The following is a 19029-nucleotide window of genomic DNA, read 5'->3' as shown; positions in this document are numbered from 1 at the left end:
GTCCATTGGGTTGTGTACAGTATTTTAGCTAATGCTGATCAGTTTTTTATTGAACGTCGGCTATTGTATGTGTATTGGCTAGACACCATGACAATCCTAACAGACTCCACATTATATACAGAAAGAAGGAATAATGATGCAAACAATCCCCTGCCGATCACACCCACATGTTCTGGTCCTGCCCCAGCCTTGCCACATTCTGGTCTGACATTTTTTAAACTATGGGCACAGCCTACAACCTTGCTATCACCCCTGATCCTCTCGTGGCCTTGTTCGGTGTTCCTCTGCAGCCTCTACCCTCCAAAATATCGCATCCTGTTCTTGCCTTCTCCACTTTATTGGCCAGGCGACTTATTCTTTTTAAGTGGAAACATACTCAACCTCCATCTCACAATAGGTGGGTTAAGGAACTACCCCTCTCACCCAGCACACCACTTATTCCAGCACATGCCCTCAGGTCGCTACAGGTCCATTCTAACCAGACACACACGCTTCACAAACAGTTTTTTCCCCACAGCAGTCCGAACACTGAACACCCTGGCCCGCCCCCCTTTGCACAGACGGGCAAGCATCTGTCACTGACTGACACTGTTACCGTGACTGTCCTGTATGTATTTATGTATATATGTATTTGTTGTGGGGAGTGGGAGGGGGGGGGGCGTTTTTGATGTTTGATGTCTGTTTCATGTTGATGTAACCAGTGTTTAACAATCTGTACCGCAAACAATTACCACCAACCATCGTTGTGTGGCATTAAAAGTATCTTGTATCTATTAATCTTGAAAAGCTCAGATTCTCCCTCAAATGCCCTACTGGCTCCCTGAATACCTTTGAGAAGACTTGGAGACCCCTTTTAAAGCACATAGGGGGAAGAAAAAAATGGAAGATGTATAATATGTATAACTGTCTGCATAATTTTGAAAACTCTTCCAATAAAGAAAGTTATAAAAAAAAAAAAAAAGGAATAAAACGCTGTCAGACAGGATCTGTGTTTCAAGGAAGCAACATTTTGTGAAAGGTCACATATCTCACTCAGCTGGTGTCAAATCAGTCAATCACTCAGCTGGTGTCAATGAATGAATCAGTCCCCACTAGGGGTGTAACTAGGGATGCACCGATATGAAAATTTGCCACCAATACCGATTGTTCAACTAACACAATCGGCCGATACCGATATTTGTGGCAATTTTTTTTTTTTTTTTTTTTTTATGAAACTATTGTATATTTGTCTTACAAATTGTGCTCACCGATATGAACATAGGCCTCTTTACTTACTTAAAAAAAGGAAACATCAAGAAATAGCACTATCTCTCTCCCAGTATGTTCTGCAGGGCTGCAGCTAGATACTAGTTCTCCCAGCATGGTCTACCTGCTGGGCTGCAGCTAGATACTATTGTCTCAACGAATGACATTTTGATTGACAGTCGATTCTGCCAATTACGTCACACACCGCTTGCACCCGCCTCTGCTGTTACCACCAATCGGCAAGCGCGTATACATTTTTTACTTCTGCTTTTGTCCGCCATTGATTTTGACGAGAGGTTTTCTAGAACAACAACACGGCGCGGCCGACGTTTAGCTTTTAGCTCCGCAGGATGACTTAAATGAGGCATAATGATTTTACTGCAACTAATGTTATAATAAAACAAAGCCTTTCTATACATGTGTCTGATTGAAAACGTTATTAACAGATTGCAGAATGGGTAAAACTCAGGGCTCTGTGAGAAACGGAAGGAACTGAGCTAGTATGAACGCTTGCTACGTTCGGGTAAATAATATGCTGATGTTATTGAACGTGTAACACTAACTATATAACATTAATGCCACAAAACGAATGCCTTGTTAAAGTAGTAACTTTGATGCAGTAGCTTGTGTGTGTGTGTGTGTGGGGGGGACTGGGGACGGCGGTGTGCAGGTCGCAAGTGAACTTTTTTTTGTCTTGACTCTACACAAATTGATGGATATTTATCGGCTACTGCCATCGGCACATTCGAGCTTATCGGCCGATAGGCCGATTGCAGTCAACAAGGCACTTATCGGCCGATACCGATACCCGACCGATACATCGGTGTAACGATGCATCGATTAATCAAAATGCATCGATTCTAATGTGTTCGATTCGATGCATCGATTTGAATGTTAGAATCGATTTATAATCTAAATTAATAGAAAAAAAATTTCTTTTGGTGAATTGGTGTGTATTGTTTTTATTGACCTATAGTCCATTCATGCTGAGTGAATCAGTTCCCTTGTGTATTCAAAAATGTTTGGGGAATTAACTGATAGAAAATTAATCGAATCGAATCTAATCGTGGTCAAATGAAGAGATTTCATGATGCATTGAATCGTTGCCTGAAGAATTGTAATCGAATCGTTGTGAGGTCGAATCATTACACCCCTAGTCCCCACTCACACTGGGATATTGGGATAAGGATGACGGGAGAGCACACTCATGTCAACAGTTTTCAATACCCATCCATGGAGCAGATTCACTTTCAAAGGTAGAATCTGTAATGCCACCAAACGGTGACCTCTAGGCAAGAGAGCCCTGCTTGATACTGCACTGCCCATACTGCACATGTTTCTCTGCTGTGTGGGTTACTAAACTCCAACCCACACATCAGACCAAAACTAAATATATAAACAAAGTGCAATATGGAATTACAGATTCTACTATTTTTGGAACTACAAATTCAACCAAAACACAATCTGAAATCTTCATTGCAATGTTTCTCTCTATTCCAGATACAATTGTTCCCCAACTACAAATACAGTAATGGCTGAGTCGAGGCCTCACTGCTGTGACCAATGTGGGAAGAGCTTCAGTCGCTCTGGAAACTTAAAGAGACACCAGCGTATTCATACAGGAGAGAAGCCCTACCACTGTGACCAATGTGGGGAAGGCTTCAGAGAGTCTGGACACTTAAAGAGACACCAGCGTATTCATACAGGAGAGAAGCCCTACTGCTGTGACCAATGTGGGGAAGGCTTCCGTCAGTCTGGAAACTTAAAGACACACCAGCGTATTCATACAGGAGAGAAGCCCTACCACTGTGGCCAGTGTGGGGAAGGCTTCAGTCGGTCTGGACACTTAAAAAGACACCAGCATATTCATACAGGAGAGAAGCCCTACCACTGTGACCAATGTGGGGAAGGCTTCAGTACATCTGGAACCGTAAAGACACACCAGCGTATTCATACAGGAGAGAAGCCCTACCACTGTGACCAATGTGGGGAGAGCTTCAGTCAGTCTGCAACCTTAAAGAATCACCAGCGTATTCATACAGGAGAGAAGCCCTACCACTGTGACCAATGTGGGGAGAGCTTCAGTCGGTCTGCAACCTTAAAGAATCACCAGCGTATGCATACAGGAGAGAAGCCCTACCACTGTGACCAATGTGAGAAGAGCTTCAGACACATTAGTAGCTTAAAGACACACCAGAACATGCATACAGGAGCGAAGCTCTATCCCTGTGACCAATGTGCGAAGAGCTTCAGAAGCATTACTAGCTTAAAGACACACCAGAACATGCATACAGGAGAGAAGCTCTATCCCTGTGACCAGTGTACGAAGAGCTTCGTTCACTCTAGAAGCTTAAAGAATCACCAACGTATTCATACAGGTGGCAAACCCAAAAAATAAGTACAAATCTGTTTAAGTAGTTGCACAATATTTATATTTATTTTATATAGGTTGTGTATGTTTTATCTGGACCCTGGTAAAACTCTGGATGAGTCTGTATTAAAGTTTGATTGATTGAATATGACCAGGGAACGTGGCTAACAAGTTTAAAAAGACCTTAGATTTAATTTGGACAATATCTACTAATGATTAGGATGTCTCAAGAGTAACAACCTGCCAACAGTGAACAGTTGATCTTGACCTATAGTTTTATGACTGATTTCCCTTTATCTTCATAAGTATAGAGGTAGTATTAGACCCACCTTTGTGGATGGTGCTTTGCACTTGTTCCTTTTCCTGTGTGGCCAGTTTGGCGTTAAATAATTTTGTGTGTAGATTCCGGCCATTTTGACGAGGCAACTGTTTGTACGTGCTGCCATCTTGGCTCCCCTATTCTCTGGCTCAGTGCTGGCAGGTCAGGGTATCGCCCCATTCCACCGACGGCCTGCTGCCACACACACTCGCATACACATATCTGAGACACACACACACTCGCATACACATCTGAGACACACACACTCACATACACATCTGAGACACACACACACACACATCTCTGAGCAGTGATGCCACTAACGCGTTACTAAGTAACGCGTTATTGTAATCTGAATACTTTTCCCCGAAAATAGTAATCTAACGCGTTAATCTTTACAAGCCAGTAATCTGATTGCAGTTACTTGTCCAAGTGGCTGTGCGTTACTATTTCGTTACTATCTCATAATGCAGGCGGAATGCAGTATTTTCTTTCGTTTTCGACGTTTGGAAAGCTTTTCCTTGTATTGGGGAGTGACGTCACAGCACGCAACCTCGCGTGTTGAGCCATGCTGGTGGGCGCGGCTGTTATTGTTATTATCAGGCTGACCTGCGAGCTAGCAGGGAGACGCTCGCTCGCGCTCGTAACGCTTTCTTGCACTGGAAGTTCACTAGTCTACTTAACGTTTGTGTAAGCTAAGCCGGGTGAAAAAAACATTCACTTTGCGGAGGAAACAAAATACTGTCTACCGCATATGGAATATACAGCACAGCACGACCATCGACTTCTACAGGACTCGGAGTCGGAGCTGCACCAGCCAAACAGTATGTTCCACCTTTGAGTTAAACATCTTTTGCATTGCACTATTCATGAACATGGAACACCATACTGCAGTATGTAGGTTGTCAGTAGCACACTGACAACACTGCAGTATATATATTCCCTCCCCGCCATATGTATATTTCCCTCCCACCCACCCACCCCCTCCTAATGTACAGTCCCCTCCCCATCATATGTATATACTCTGTCAGGATCTAGGGGTAACAGTACTGTATATTTGAATACCGCTTATGTCACAAATGTATCAGTACTAAATACCTATATGTCCCTATGCCATAAATGTCATGTATGTTGTGTATGTCATAAATGTCTATATGAATTGAAAATGGGGGACCCTGATGGAAACAAGACAAACGTCTTTCTCAGGTCTGCATCCCCTTAACAATTGTATGTATTGAGCCGTACTGTATTGTACCCATTCTGCAATCTGTTAAATAAAGTTTTCATTCATTCATTCACACAATAATAAATAATAATAACGTAGAACCATATCTGAATGGGGCAGGCCTCAAAGGTAGGTTACATATCAGCCTACATGTGGTGTTATTGACCATTTATCTTTTGTGAAATCTATAGATCTATAGATAGCAAGATAGGCCTACCTGCCCTATTAGTACATTTTACTCAAACTGAGTACATTTTACTAATTTTTTTTTGTCATTCTTATGTTGTGGCAGCAGCAGGGGGGACTTCGTAACCTAGTTACTTTCAAAGTAACTAAGTTACTCTGATAATCAAGTAATCAGTAAAGTAACTAAGATTACTTTTTAAAGGAGTAATCAGTAATCAGTAATCAGATTACTTTTACAAGTAATCTGTGGCATCACTGTCTTTGAGACATACACACATATCTGAGACACATACACATATCTGAGACACACACATACACATCTGAGACACACACACATCTCTGAGACATACACACATATCTGAGACACATGTTAAGCTAAGAAGTCTGCTAAGAAGCATAATTATTTATTATTATTATTATTTTATTTCATTGGGTTTTTAGCCTTAGTTGCACTTTTGTTGCAACCCCAGTTATCCCATTAGTTCCCCCAAACTTAGGTCTGTTATGTTAAGCTAAGAAATCTGCTAAGAAGCATATTATTTATTATTATTTTATTTCATTGGGTTTTTAGCCCTAGTTGCACTTTTATTGCACTTTTTTTTGTTTATTTCATGTTTTTAACAGTGCATGAAAGATTGTGTATTACTGCAAAAAAAAAATTGAAATAAATCATAGTCGTTCAAAAAGGTGGGTTGCGACTTAATGACTAAGGAAAGTGTTGGGTCCCGAGGCTAGACCAGTTGAGAACCACTGATGCAAGAAGTGCAGCATACGTTACATTACAGGTGACATCATGTAAGAAGTGCAGCATACGTTACATTACAGCTGGAGGTGACATCATGTAAGAAGTGCAGCATACGTTACATTACAGCTGGAGGTGACATCATGTAAGAAGTGCACCATACGTTACATTACAGGTGACATCATGTAAGAAGTGCAGCATACGTTACATTACAGCTGGAGGTGACATCATGTAAGAAGTGCAGCATACGTTACATTACAGGTGGAGGTGACATCATGTAAGAAGTGCAGCATACGTTACATTACAGCTGGAGGTGACATCATGTTAGCAAGAGTTGAACTATTTCTCCTCTGTTGTTTATACATATGTATATATATATTTTTTTTTTAATTGTCTGTGGCTTAGTCACTTGCTTTGTCATATCACGAGGAGATGTGGCATGGACATTTGTTTGTTTTTGTATGTCTATAAGGAAAACAAACCTGTAAATTGTTTGGTGTATGCCATAAAATAACTGAAATAAATAATGTAAGATTTGTGCAAAAACATCAATACATTTTTTTTAACAATCACCAGCGTATTCATAGCGGGCCCCGTTCCCCGTACCTGGATAACTGAGTTAGCCGGATAACTTTCGGGTAATTCTGACTTAAGCCGGACTTTCCGATTCCCCGTACCTGGATTTTCCAAATCACCATGACAACAGATCCAAAAGTTTGAGCCTGGTCGAAAGCAGAGTTTAAGTTCAAGTTAGCCTGAACCATCGCCACGCCCCCGCAAAGAAGTGACAGCCCGTTTCCTGAAATTATTCCCACAGTCTACGATCTGCATTATACCATTCTGAATTACGTTTTTGTGCTCCATTCTTCCAGAGGGGGCTTTTGAAATGTAAAATAGACCCAAAATGCTGATACTAAATTCACTTTGTCCTAAATAATGCACGTTATATATACCGTGGCGCTCGCTCGTGCGATGTACACATTATGTGGTTATTTTAATTGTAACTGGGATTAAGATGTCTGATGAGATGCGCTGTTTGACGGATTTGAGAAATTGAATGAGCCGTTGACGTCACATTAATGAATGAGGATAAAGAGATAAAACTTCCTTCAAAACAAAGAATATTCTAAACACGGGTCTCTCGTTCATTAATGTATAAACAATGAATTTATCCCATCTGGCACAGTGGCTCAGCGGTAGTGCTCAATCCTGGCAACCCGGCGACCGGGGTTCGAATCCCCGTCTTTCCAATATAAATTTTTGGAATATAATATTAATGATTATACGCAAAGGTAGCATAGTTTTAAGTTAAAATATTATAAATCTACATGCATTGAGGATGTCATTCTTTATATAGCTCTCAACGTGCACCAAATTGAATTATTCCTATATTGCAAAAAGAAGGAGACGACTGGGTCTCGAACCCCGGTCGTCTGCGTGAAAGTCAGAAGAACAACCCGTTAGACCACAGAGAAGATAAGTAAAAGATCGACCATACATCAATCAATGGGTAAGGGAGCCGTATCGTTATTCTGTATGACAGTTTTACTAATTATTTTCGCTAGCAAGATCTCATTTGATTATTCAATCCAGCAGGCAAGTTTAAAGAAATATAATCTGATTGATTGAGGTAATGAGGGACTTGAAATTAGCCTATAGATAACGCATTTAACTTGTCGGCGAGGCGATTGAGCCGTACTGCAATATGTTAATAAAGTTCTAAATCAATTAATCAATCAATGCCGCTAGAGAATCAGATTCTCTGCTATCGATACGTGCTGGCTTTTCAACTGAAGCGGCCGCGCGCATTTAGCCTGGGTCGCAAGTCTGGCTTGAGTTAACGAGACTGAATCCACCTTCGAGGAACAGGAAAATCCCGGCTTCAAACATCGGGTTAACTGAAGCTGGATAATGACATCTTGATCGACTTAGTTGAACCAGGTACAAGAAACAGGGCCCAGGTGTCAAACCCTAAAAAGAAGTCATCTGTTTTGAAAACATTTACATACTCTAACGCATTCATACTGGACATAAATCAAACAGTTTATTGTATAAACCTAGCATTTTATTTGTATCTGCAAATAATCTCATAATTACATCACTATTCTGCTGTCAGAACAGTGTTATGTTCTTAGATTAAATATTTAATGTTCTCTGGGCCATTTTCAGGTTTAACAACCAGGAAATGCCTAAAAGAATGTTGTATGTACTTTATTTGAAATCTAAATGAAAACATGCATGAAACTGGCATTTTTTTCACTTTTTTTTCTCTAGTTACAAGATTGTACCACCAAGGTAGGATTATGTTTATACATGATACAATGATCACTTTGGTGACAAAACAAGGCTTTTGTTTTGGGAGAAGGAGAGGCAATGCTGTGTTTACAATGGCTCCTTGCTGCCCTCTACTTGTCAGAAAATAATTATTGCAGCTTTAATATTATTTTGTAATGGACATTTCAAGGGGTTAATGCATGTACTTATCCACCATTGATTTTTTTTATGTGCCAATAGTTCCATTAACATTTCTTCCATTTGAAATATAATTATAAAGGTGCACTACGCAGTTTCTGAGAAAGAGGGTTTTGTTGGCAGAGCCTGCAAAATACATTTACTGTTTTTCTTCTCTTAAAAATATAATATAAATGAAAACAAAACTCCATAGTGCACCTTTAAGCCAAATAACCGTAAGATCACCTATTTGAATATGTAAATTGTTTATACCCACAAGTTGTAAGCCTTGTAGATGTAAAATATGCCTTACAATTGTTTCATTATGTTACTCAAAATATGCTTATCAGGAGAGAGGCCCTACCACTGTGACCAATGTAAGAAGGGCTTCAGTCACTCTGGAAATGGTTACAATTTACAGTATTTTTCACATTTCCAAACTTTCTTATTAAGACCATGTGCTATCAGAGGCCAGTCTCATTATTCCATCATTTATTTTCGTTGTTGATCAAACACAACCTCTGCCTATTTGATGACCATATGCAAATACGAAATTAAATCTGTAAATCTCCTTATTACATCAATACTGTCCTGTTAGAACAGTGTTATTTTGTAGATGAAGTATTTAACATTCTCTATTGGCCATTTCACCTTGTTTAACAACCAGGAAATGCCTAAGAGAACGTTGTATGTCTTCAGGTCTCAGGGTGAAGAGGGTTTGTCACTACAGAATGAGATGCACTCTGCCTTCCTGGGACAGGTGGAGGACTTGTTTTTCACTACCACACTACCAAAGGGTTAACCCTTTCACTGTGACAAGGTTAAGAAGGTTAACCCTTTTGTCTGTAGTGTGGTAGTGAAAGGGTTAAGCCTCACATTTCTTCATTATGTAAAATTACATAATTGATGAATAATATGTTCTCAACTCAGTATTACTAGATTTTGGATGTACTATGTTGAAAAGGTTCCATTAGATTATTGATTTTTTATAAAGCTGTTTTTTTTTATAATTTTTCTTTTGAGAGGATTGATGGGGAAATGTACAATCACATTTCTTTCCTTCTCTCTGTCTCTCTTACTATAGTATCCAAACAATACGTGTACGAGAACGTGCTTTCAGTATAAGAATGAGCTTTCAACCTAAAAGCCACAATTTCCCTTCCTCTAACTCAGTGATGCCCAAACATGCTGCATTCATTCGGAGAAAGACCTATTATTCCAAATGCTATTTATAGGGTTTTGACCATAATTACACTACTGTTGCTATTTTACAATGAACTATAATGAACTACGGGCCATACAGAACACGCCAGTGTTGAAACTAATGCACGGAAGCTTATTTCCGCGTTGTAATATTCATATTCTACCACCGGGCGCCAGGTACGCATGTTCCGAGCTGTGCGTAGATATACGCACAAAGTCAAGCACAAGTTCAAATTGAGGTCTCTAAGCAGAGTTGTTAGTTGGCCCGGCATAACGTAATAAGCATTTGTATAGCAGTGGGATACACTCCTCCTAATTGATTTGCAATTGAAAAGTCAATGGGAGCAGACTGGAGCACGCTACAGAGGGTTTAATGGCACTGAATACTGTGCACAGGCTGAAATGGTGGTATAATATAGCCCATTATGCTCATGGATGTGAAATGCAGTACCATCTCTGTGCTGTAGGACGTCTTCTCCTTGGCTGAAGATCACAGTTGCTCCAGTGTATCAGTGGTGGCTGCTCTCACAGAGAAGATGTCCTGCGGGAATGAGGGGATGTACAGCGCTCCTCTCACTGTTGTAGTCAGTCGCCTCCTTCGGCTGTCCATCAAGCACACCTCCGCATCCCCTCTGCGCTCTGCGACCCCGTTGCTCCTCGTGCCATCAGCCAACTCCACGCAGTGTGACTCGGCCTGGAATCCGTCATCGAACACTTTGAACTTGGCCAGGTCGGTGATTATATGAGTCGCACCGGTGTTCACCATCAGTCTTAACACCGCGTCCTGGCTCACCCTCCCTCGCCAGAATGTATGTCATAAATGTCTTGATGAATTGAAAATGGAGGACCCTGATGTAAACAAGACTAAAGTATTTTTTTACGTACTGTATTGTACCCATTCTGCAATCTGTTAATAAAGTTTTCAATCAATCAATCAATTCGGCTGCTGGCAAGTGGATTGTAGAAAGGAGATTTCCTACCCCATACCCATATTATTGTGGTTTTCTGCACTGTAATACATTTCCAAATAAACATATACCTCTGTCATCTGTTGTCCTGCTGTGTTTCTGTGTTGGGAACCTGTGGAGACGAGTCCAGGTGGATTTCCTCTAAATCGTGTTCTGGTTAAGCGGGTGTCACAGGTTGACAGGACACTTCTCCTCATTCGACCCCCTCTCCCTGCCTGTAATACTGTAACTTTCCGCATGGCATCGCTTTTATTTTGGTGACTGCTACACCTTAAAATAGCAGGACTGTTGGAATATACCCCATAATAAGTGTTGAAATAACATAAATATGTGCCTTGGATTACTGCGTAACTGAGACGCAACTATGAACCTCTTGAACGATGTGTTGCATGCTGTCTCTCCCACAGCTGTGCCCAGAACATTTGGACATTATTGACTAATTCATATGTGATTGGGTGCCGTGGACTGTGGCGCTGTGGACAAACCATTGGTGTCAGAAGCGGACCTGAGGATTGGGTGACAACCGACCTCTCGGGCGCCTCCCCAACTTCTCTTTCAGTTTCCCGTAGGTACATGATGAGGTCATGGAGACACACCTGGGCTTTATAAAGTGAGCCACAGTCAAGATGGTAAACCATTCCTGGACGGAAGTCTCCGATAGTGTGTCTGGCCTTCGCCCGGTGTGCTGTGTCTTATTGGACCAACAACCCCATGTGGTTTGGGCTCTATAGGAGGTGTAGTGGTTACGTTATTGCTGTTTCCGGCCGGTCCACCATCTTGAAAACGCAATGTAATTTCCCATTGACCATTTCTAAATCGTCTAGTTTAAAACAAATAAAGCATTAACATTTGCATGGTGTACCTTTCTGTGCGTATTCATCCACAATCTATAGCTCAACATGAAAATATTCACAGTTAAACGTTAAAAAAAAACGCTGAATTTTATTTCAACCAAATGCTTAAACAATAATGACAGTGATAGAAGAGAACTCGTTTTGTGCAAAAATGGAAAGCTTTTCAATATTCATGAGGCAGAATTGTTACAATAGCCGATAATCCATTTTCCCAAAGATAAATCCCTCTACGGTGGAACAACCATGTGACGTGAGACCACACCTCCCTATAGCAGGGGGCGGGGCTATTATTCAGGTTATTATTTTTTTTTCATTCTCCCCCCTCCCTAGCTGTCTCCCCACATATTATTTCCAAATAAAGATTGACCTCTATTACACCTTATCTATTGTTTCCTGCTGTGTTACTGTGTTGGGAATTTAAAGACCTAGTCCAGGTCCTCGACCTGTAACACAGGATGCATGACTCTTCAGTGAATCAACACTTTGATGAACAGTTATTCAGCTCATCTGAGTTGTGCCCTTCCTGATCACTTGTCTTACACAACTTGTGAGTCGCTTTGGATAAAAGTGTTTCAGCTAAATGACAATGTAAATGTAAATCCAAGGATACTCACTTTACTGTTGTTACAGAAAGAAAACATTTCCTCTCTTTTCGATGCCTTACAGTTTTAATGACTCTGAAGTCATTCTCATGGGTGATCTAAATTGGGATTGTCTTTCCTCTTCCTCGGATTGCATCAAGGAATTGGGCGATTCCTTAAATCTCATGCAATTTATTAATGCTCTTACTAGACCCAACCCAAAAGATTTAAGCAAATCTTAAATCTACATTAGATCCCATTCTCACCCACAACTAGTTTACCTCGACTGCAGTATTCTGTCATGATGTCAGTGATCATTGTGCTATTGCCTGTGCATGTCTCAAAATGACCCAAGTTCAAACCTTGTTGTGTTCTTTTAGATGTATTTCAAATTGGCGCCCCAGTGGTGCACCGCATACTGCCTCCCGCTCCCGGACGCACTTCTGTCCTCCCCCACATCTTCTCCCGTTCTCCCTCTTCTCTGTCGGTCATGTCTGACCAATAAAGCTGGAAAAACACTAAACATACATCTTTAACATTTTCTTTTTATTTTAAATTATTTGAAGGATTTCTGCATTTCTGGACCATAGCTAGATACACTAACTCCCCTGCAGACTGGACTGCATTAGCGCTATAAATGCACAATCCGGACTAGGGTATCAGAGTCAGAATATTATTTCAAATCTATTTTGGAAACAGATCAAATCATTGTTCCAGTTCCACTTCAGTCCTTCCTGAAGGCACTTTAGTGACTCAACTTAAATGAAGAGCAAGGATGATATTGTTGGGCGCTTTAATGAGCATTTTATATCAGCTGGGTCTGTTTTTAATACATATGCAGCAGGGTCTCTAAGCTCTAATTAGTTTTGTGAACCTCTATCCTGTGCAGACCAGTGGCGTCGCGTGAGTAAAATAACAGGGGAAGCCAAAAAAAATTATTAAATTTTTTTTTTTAATATTTTTATTAAATTTTTTTTTTTTTTAAGTCAATCAGTCACCATGTACACTACAGTATGGCTCGGCAGCCAGTCAAACTTTCTTAACAGATTGCAGAATGGGTACAATACAGTACGGCTCAATGCACACAATTGTATAAGGGGATGCAGACCAGAGAAAGACGTTTGTCTTGTTTACATCAGGGTCCCCCATTTTCAATTCATAGTGACATTTATGACATACAAGACATCATGACATCAAATATACAGTACTGTTACCCATAGATCCTGACAGAGTATATACATATGATGGGGAGGGGACTGTACATTAGGAGGGGGTGGGTGGGTGGGAGAGAAATATACATATGGCCGGGAGAGAATATGACTGTCTATTAGACAAACGTGACAAGACAAACGTATTTCTCTGGTCTGCATCCCCTTAACAATTGTGTGTATTGAGCCGTACTGTATTGTACCCATTCTGCAATCTGTTAAATAAAGTTTTCGTTCATTCATTCATTCATTCACGTGTCTGTTGCGCGGCGCGCCCAGCCATCAGAGCGCTCCTACTGTAAAATGCGGAAGCAGCCATTTCAGCCTCAGTTTTACTCGTTTATAAAAATGATTTAAAATGTTTATTAGCAACGCCGAGCTTTCAAACCCTGCCGCATCTGTGTGTGAAACCCTAATGGAACGCTGGGTACCTTTGACATTTATATCCGATATATTTTGGACCCACCGCTAGCTTTTAAGCAGTGCTTGATGGTGCACATTAACCTGGCTACTACGGAGGAATAAGTGACTGCGTATTCCAGCCCCTGGCTTGCATTGCAGTCATGAAAGGGTATACAAGCTTGCCTGATAACGTTAGTTAGTCAGTCAGGCTGCTCAGTGCTTATCTGGTCAATAATGTGGTCCTCCTCTTGCCAGATAGATTTGTTAAATCATAATATCCACAGTGGTGTGCTCTGCTGGTCCTCAGTAAATGTCCCGCCGGCGAAAATAAGTTGCTATTAAAGTGCTAAATGTTAGATACACTAATAGAGGATTCGAACGTGCCCGCTCTGTTAATAACATTTTCAATCAATTCCGCGAGGGGATGATGTTCAGACATGTTTGTAGTAGACTACTAGACTGAGTGACGCCAGACAGTTTTATACTACTAATGGGATGTCACGTTAGGTAGTCAGGTGGAAACGTGAACTTCTGAGTGCCCCGCCTCCAGGGGGGGAAATATGCTGAGTGTTTTCCTCCCAGCTCCGTTTTAAACTTTTAGGGTGTGGCAGTCAGCTCGAATCTGATTGGCTAGGATCGGATTTGGACTCTATAATGCTGGAAGCCTGGAGAAAGAGACCTACCCACTGCCTCTCTCCTATACTAGCTGCAGTGAGCACAGTCTGACAGTGTGTTAGAGGGAGTGAGAAGGAGAAGAGGGAGACATTTAAAAAAAAATATATATATATATAACACAGATGCACAGATGAAAAAGAATGGAAACTATATTAAAAAAAAATTATATATATATATTTTTTTTTTCATATTTCATATTTGATATGAATTTATAGGGAGGCATGGCTTCCGTTGGCTTCCATAAGGATTCACCACTGGTGCAGACCAACCTAGAGAGCCCTTTGTTTTAGACATATTTCCAGTGGAGATCAGTAAAGTTCTGAAAGATATTGATGAAGTAATCTGGACCCAACAACCTGGATCCTCATCTTTTAAAGCAATTACTGAACCTATTGCTCATATTTCTAATTGATTTATATATTTCCAAATTATTTAATGATCAACATTGGACACCTCATTATTCGCTAAAATCTTTTAATTGTATTATGTGGACTGTATAAATCAAGGTGGTGCTATACACATGAACAGTCATTCACTCCTACAATTGTAATAGAAGATCATTCACAGGTGAATGGGGGTTTCATCAGTACAAGTTGAGGCATATATTTGTATTTTATTTATGCATTTGTCCTTTATTTGTACAGGTAAAGCACTATGAGACTTTCTATCTTTTCTTTCATGAGCTGCCTGTTTACAAGACATATAAAAAAAACACATTGGACAGAAAAGTACAGTTCCGACAAATATTCTGTTGAACATCAACAAACATGTTTATCAAATTAAACGAGTACAAACAACTAAAATATCAAGAGTTCAAAAAATGTTAGAGGCGGCTGGGTGGCGCAGCGGACATTGCACTTGTCACCAACGCGAGAGACACTGGTATTGAATCCGGCTGTCAGCGTTGCCTCCGACTTGGCCGGCCGTCATACTGGCTCGATTGGCAGAGTCAGCGGGAGGGGAGCAGGTGGGTGGTAATCTGATCGTTGTAAAACAGAGACTCAGGGCACCTGCACAGCAAGGACAGGACACGTTACACCTCACCAATGAGAGTCCGCACTGGCACGTGAAAAGAAGTGGCGGGCTGACTCTGCATGTATCAGAGGGGACATGCGATAGTATCCATCTACCCTCCCTACGACCGGCCAGTAGGGGGCACATGCGAGCAACGATCAAGACAGGGGAGGGAGAATTGGCACGAGAGGAAATTGGGATGGGAGAAAAATCACAGAAAAAAGGAGGAGAAAAAGTGGATAAAAAAAAAAAAGAGTTCAAAAAATGTTTATCTTCTAACAATGAAATGTTCTAACTTCAAGGTGCATTGCATGTGTTCAAGTTCATTCCATTTGTCTGGGGTATAATATTTAAAACCAGTTTTGCCAAGCACATTTGTGTATCTATAGCTAAGCTAAGTAATGCTGTGACCTAGTACCATATGTGCTGTATTTAAAAGCAATCAAAGAGCAGAGGTAACAAAAAACAACTAGCATCATTTAGTCGGCACGTAGCATCCTTTGGCTAACCTACCATCTAGCCTGCGTGGATGTGTGTCTGAAGCAAACACATTGATATGTAGCAAACAAAGAAGCCTCGTGGCAAAACATTTCATAAAGTCACTTTGACTCAGTGTGTTGGTATCGTCTCTCATCAAGAAATGTCATTCAAGTACAGTAATATTAGGGGAAATATAATTGTGTCTTTACTAGCCAACAGCGCCCCTCACAGCATCCCGGCTCTGGCATGGTGTGGATGTACAAGGCTTGTGCTGAGCTAACACATGCCTAGTGGCTAGTGAAGAGACACAGAGGAAATACTATTATTCCTATACTTTCATGATGATGAGACCCTGACACACACAGTGTGGCTTTATAAGCCATGTTGGTCCGGAGGGCTTCTTTAGTATTCTCGTCTGTTTCAGACCCAGAGGATAACATACATCTGAGGACTAGGAGCAGGGAGGGCTAGCTAGCTTACTTCTTAGCATGCCTGGTCTCTAGGCTAACTAGCGTCCACTTTAATGAACAAGGATCCAGAATTATATCCAAGATGACACAGGAGTTGGTCCTTTCTACAAGACAGAACGACTGAAACCCTGTGGTCAAAAGGGAGGTGGTTAATATGAAACACAGGGTCAGAGGTCAGCCTGAACCCCTCTGGTCAATAGGGAGGTGGTTAATATGAAACACAGGGTCAGAGGTCAGCCTGAAACCCTCTGGTCAATAGGGAGGTGGTTAATATGAAACACAGGGTCAGAGGTCAGCCTGAACCCCTCTGGTCAATAGGGAGGTGGTTAATATGAAACACAGGGTCAGAGGTCAGCCTGAAAAGCAGAATTCCGTAGCTGAGACAACAGTAGAAAGTGAAACCTACAGTATAACATATACATATAGAGGATAATCAGTATATGAAGATCGACTGTGACCTTAAGATGGACAAACAGATACATGTTGTAGTGGGAAAGAGCTTTTTCCAGCTTAGGAGGCTGTCCAAGGTCGAACCTTTTTTATCTCAATGTTTTTGAAAATGGTATACATGCTTTTATGACCTCTGGTCTTGATTATTGTAATGCCTTGTATGTTGGTGTCAGTCAGGCCTCCCTCTCTCGCTTGCAGTTAGTCCAGAACGCTGCTGCTCGTCTGCCAACTGGAACACGTAAGCGAGAGCACATTTCCCCTGTACTGGCTTCCCTCCACTGGCTTCCTGTGTTTTAGGATCAAAATAAAGATTTTACTGTTGGCTAAGTGTCTGAACGGCTTGGCACCGGTCTACCTCTCGGACCTGCTGGAACCTTAAGTTCCTTCAAGGTCCCTCAAATCCTCTGATCAGCTCCTACTGGCTGTTCCTAAGTAGAGATGTTCCGATACCATTTTTCCCTTTCCGATCCGATTCCGATACCTAAGCTTTGGGTATCGGCCGATACCGATATTTATCCGATACCAGTGCATAAAAAAAAATTTAAAAAAAAATTTACATAAATTATACTTTTTTTTTTTTTTTTTTTTTTTCAGATACTGTTATACTGTTTTTTAGTAATAACTAGAACGTATGGTATTTATTCAACAACAGGTGATTGTATAGATTTGTATTAGTATCATTAATCAATGAGTATGGGCTGCAGCACTGCAGATATACCCTACTCCAATGATCCACACGGACATTAAACGGTGTTGCACTCGCTACTCAGTGGCTCTGCAGATATACCCTATTCAGTCTGTAAGCTAGTGGCAGACGTTCATGTTGTGATTTTTGATGCAAAATAAATATTCAACATTCTCTTTTGAAACTCCGCCTCAGACTCTTATCCTTTGGCACTTGCTGTACTTTGCTTGCAGGTCTGCAGCCATTATTGCTGGATTATGTGAATAGCACCAACTTTAGACACGGTAACGTTATCAAGCTAAGCTAACTGACCTAGCTCGCCTTCCCGCATCGACATTAAGATAACGTTAGTAATAGTCAGCTAACGCTAGTCCGTAGCTACTTAACTTAAATACAATTCACCGTGGGTGCATTATTGTTGATAGACGGTCACGGACAGTGTTAGGTCCTGGAGAAAGGACAGGCGATCATCTGATTTGATGTAACGTTAAAAGCGGATGTTGTTCCAACTAGCTATCTTTCCAGGCTCCAGCTAATGCTATCATAACACCAGCCAAACACATCCCGATTCCCGTCCGAGCTCCCCGTCACACCGCACTGTCGGGGACAATGGAATTTAAGAAAGTGTATCTGTTGTTAAAATGACACAGCATCACACTTTAAAACATGTTCATTTTATAATCCTCACTCTCCGCAGGACTCGGCAGGAGATAAATTACATCATGGGATCGGAGGCTAGAATTTACGTGTACTCGCCGATACCGATACTAGCATTTTAGGCAGTATCGGCGGCATTTCCGATACTAGTATCGGTATCGGAACAACTCTATTCCTAAGTCCAGGCTGAATATTAGGGGGGGGCGTGCTTTTGCAGTGGCAGCCACGAAATTCAGGAACGAGCTGCCTCTGCACGTTAGGCAGGCCCCCACTCTGCAGGTGTTTAAATCATCAAAACACCTTTATTTTTGGTTTTGACACAGCTTGAGAGACCTCCCTTTTTATGTGACATATTTTTTTTTATATCTGTGTAAATATTTGTTGTGTGACTTTGGTCAACTTTGTTGGAGTGACATAAAACAAAGTATATGGGGGTTCCTATTGTTTATACTGCAAATTGTGTTTTGGGAGCTGTTCTCTCTTCTTTTCAAGTCTACTCTGAGCTTGAACTGAACAACTGAATGGTTTCTCTCAAGTATGAGTTCTATTGTGTTTCTTCAGATTTCCCTGATCACTGAACCCTTTACCACAAACTGAACAGTTAAATGGTTTCTCTCCAGAATGAGTTCTCATGTGTGTTTTAAGATTTGCTTTCATATTGAACCCTTTTCCACAAACTGAACAACTAAATGGTTTCTCTCCAGAATGGGTTCTCACGTGTCTCTTCAGATTTCCTTGACCACAGAATCCTTTCCCACAATCGGAAAAACAAAATGGTTTCTCTCCAGTATGAATTATCATGTGTCTCTTCAGATTTCCTTCCTGACAGAATCCTTTCCCACA

This window comes from Notolepis coatsorum (genome assembly GCF_963971535.1).
Source record: "Notolepis coatsorum genome assembly, chromosome: 1".
Classification (NCBI taxonomy): Eukaryota; Metazoa; Chordata; class Actinopteri; order Aulopiformes; family Paralepididae; genus Notolepis; species Notolepis coatsorum.
This window is presented reverse-complemented; position numbering follows the sequence as displayed.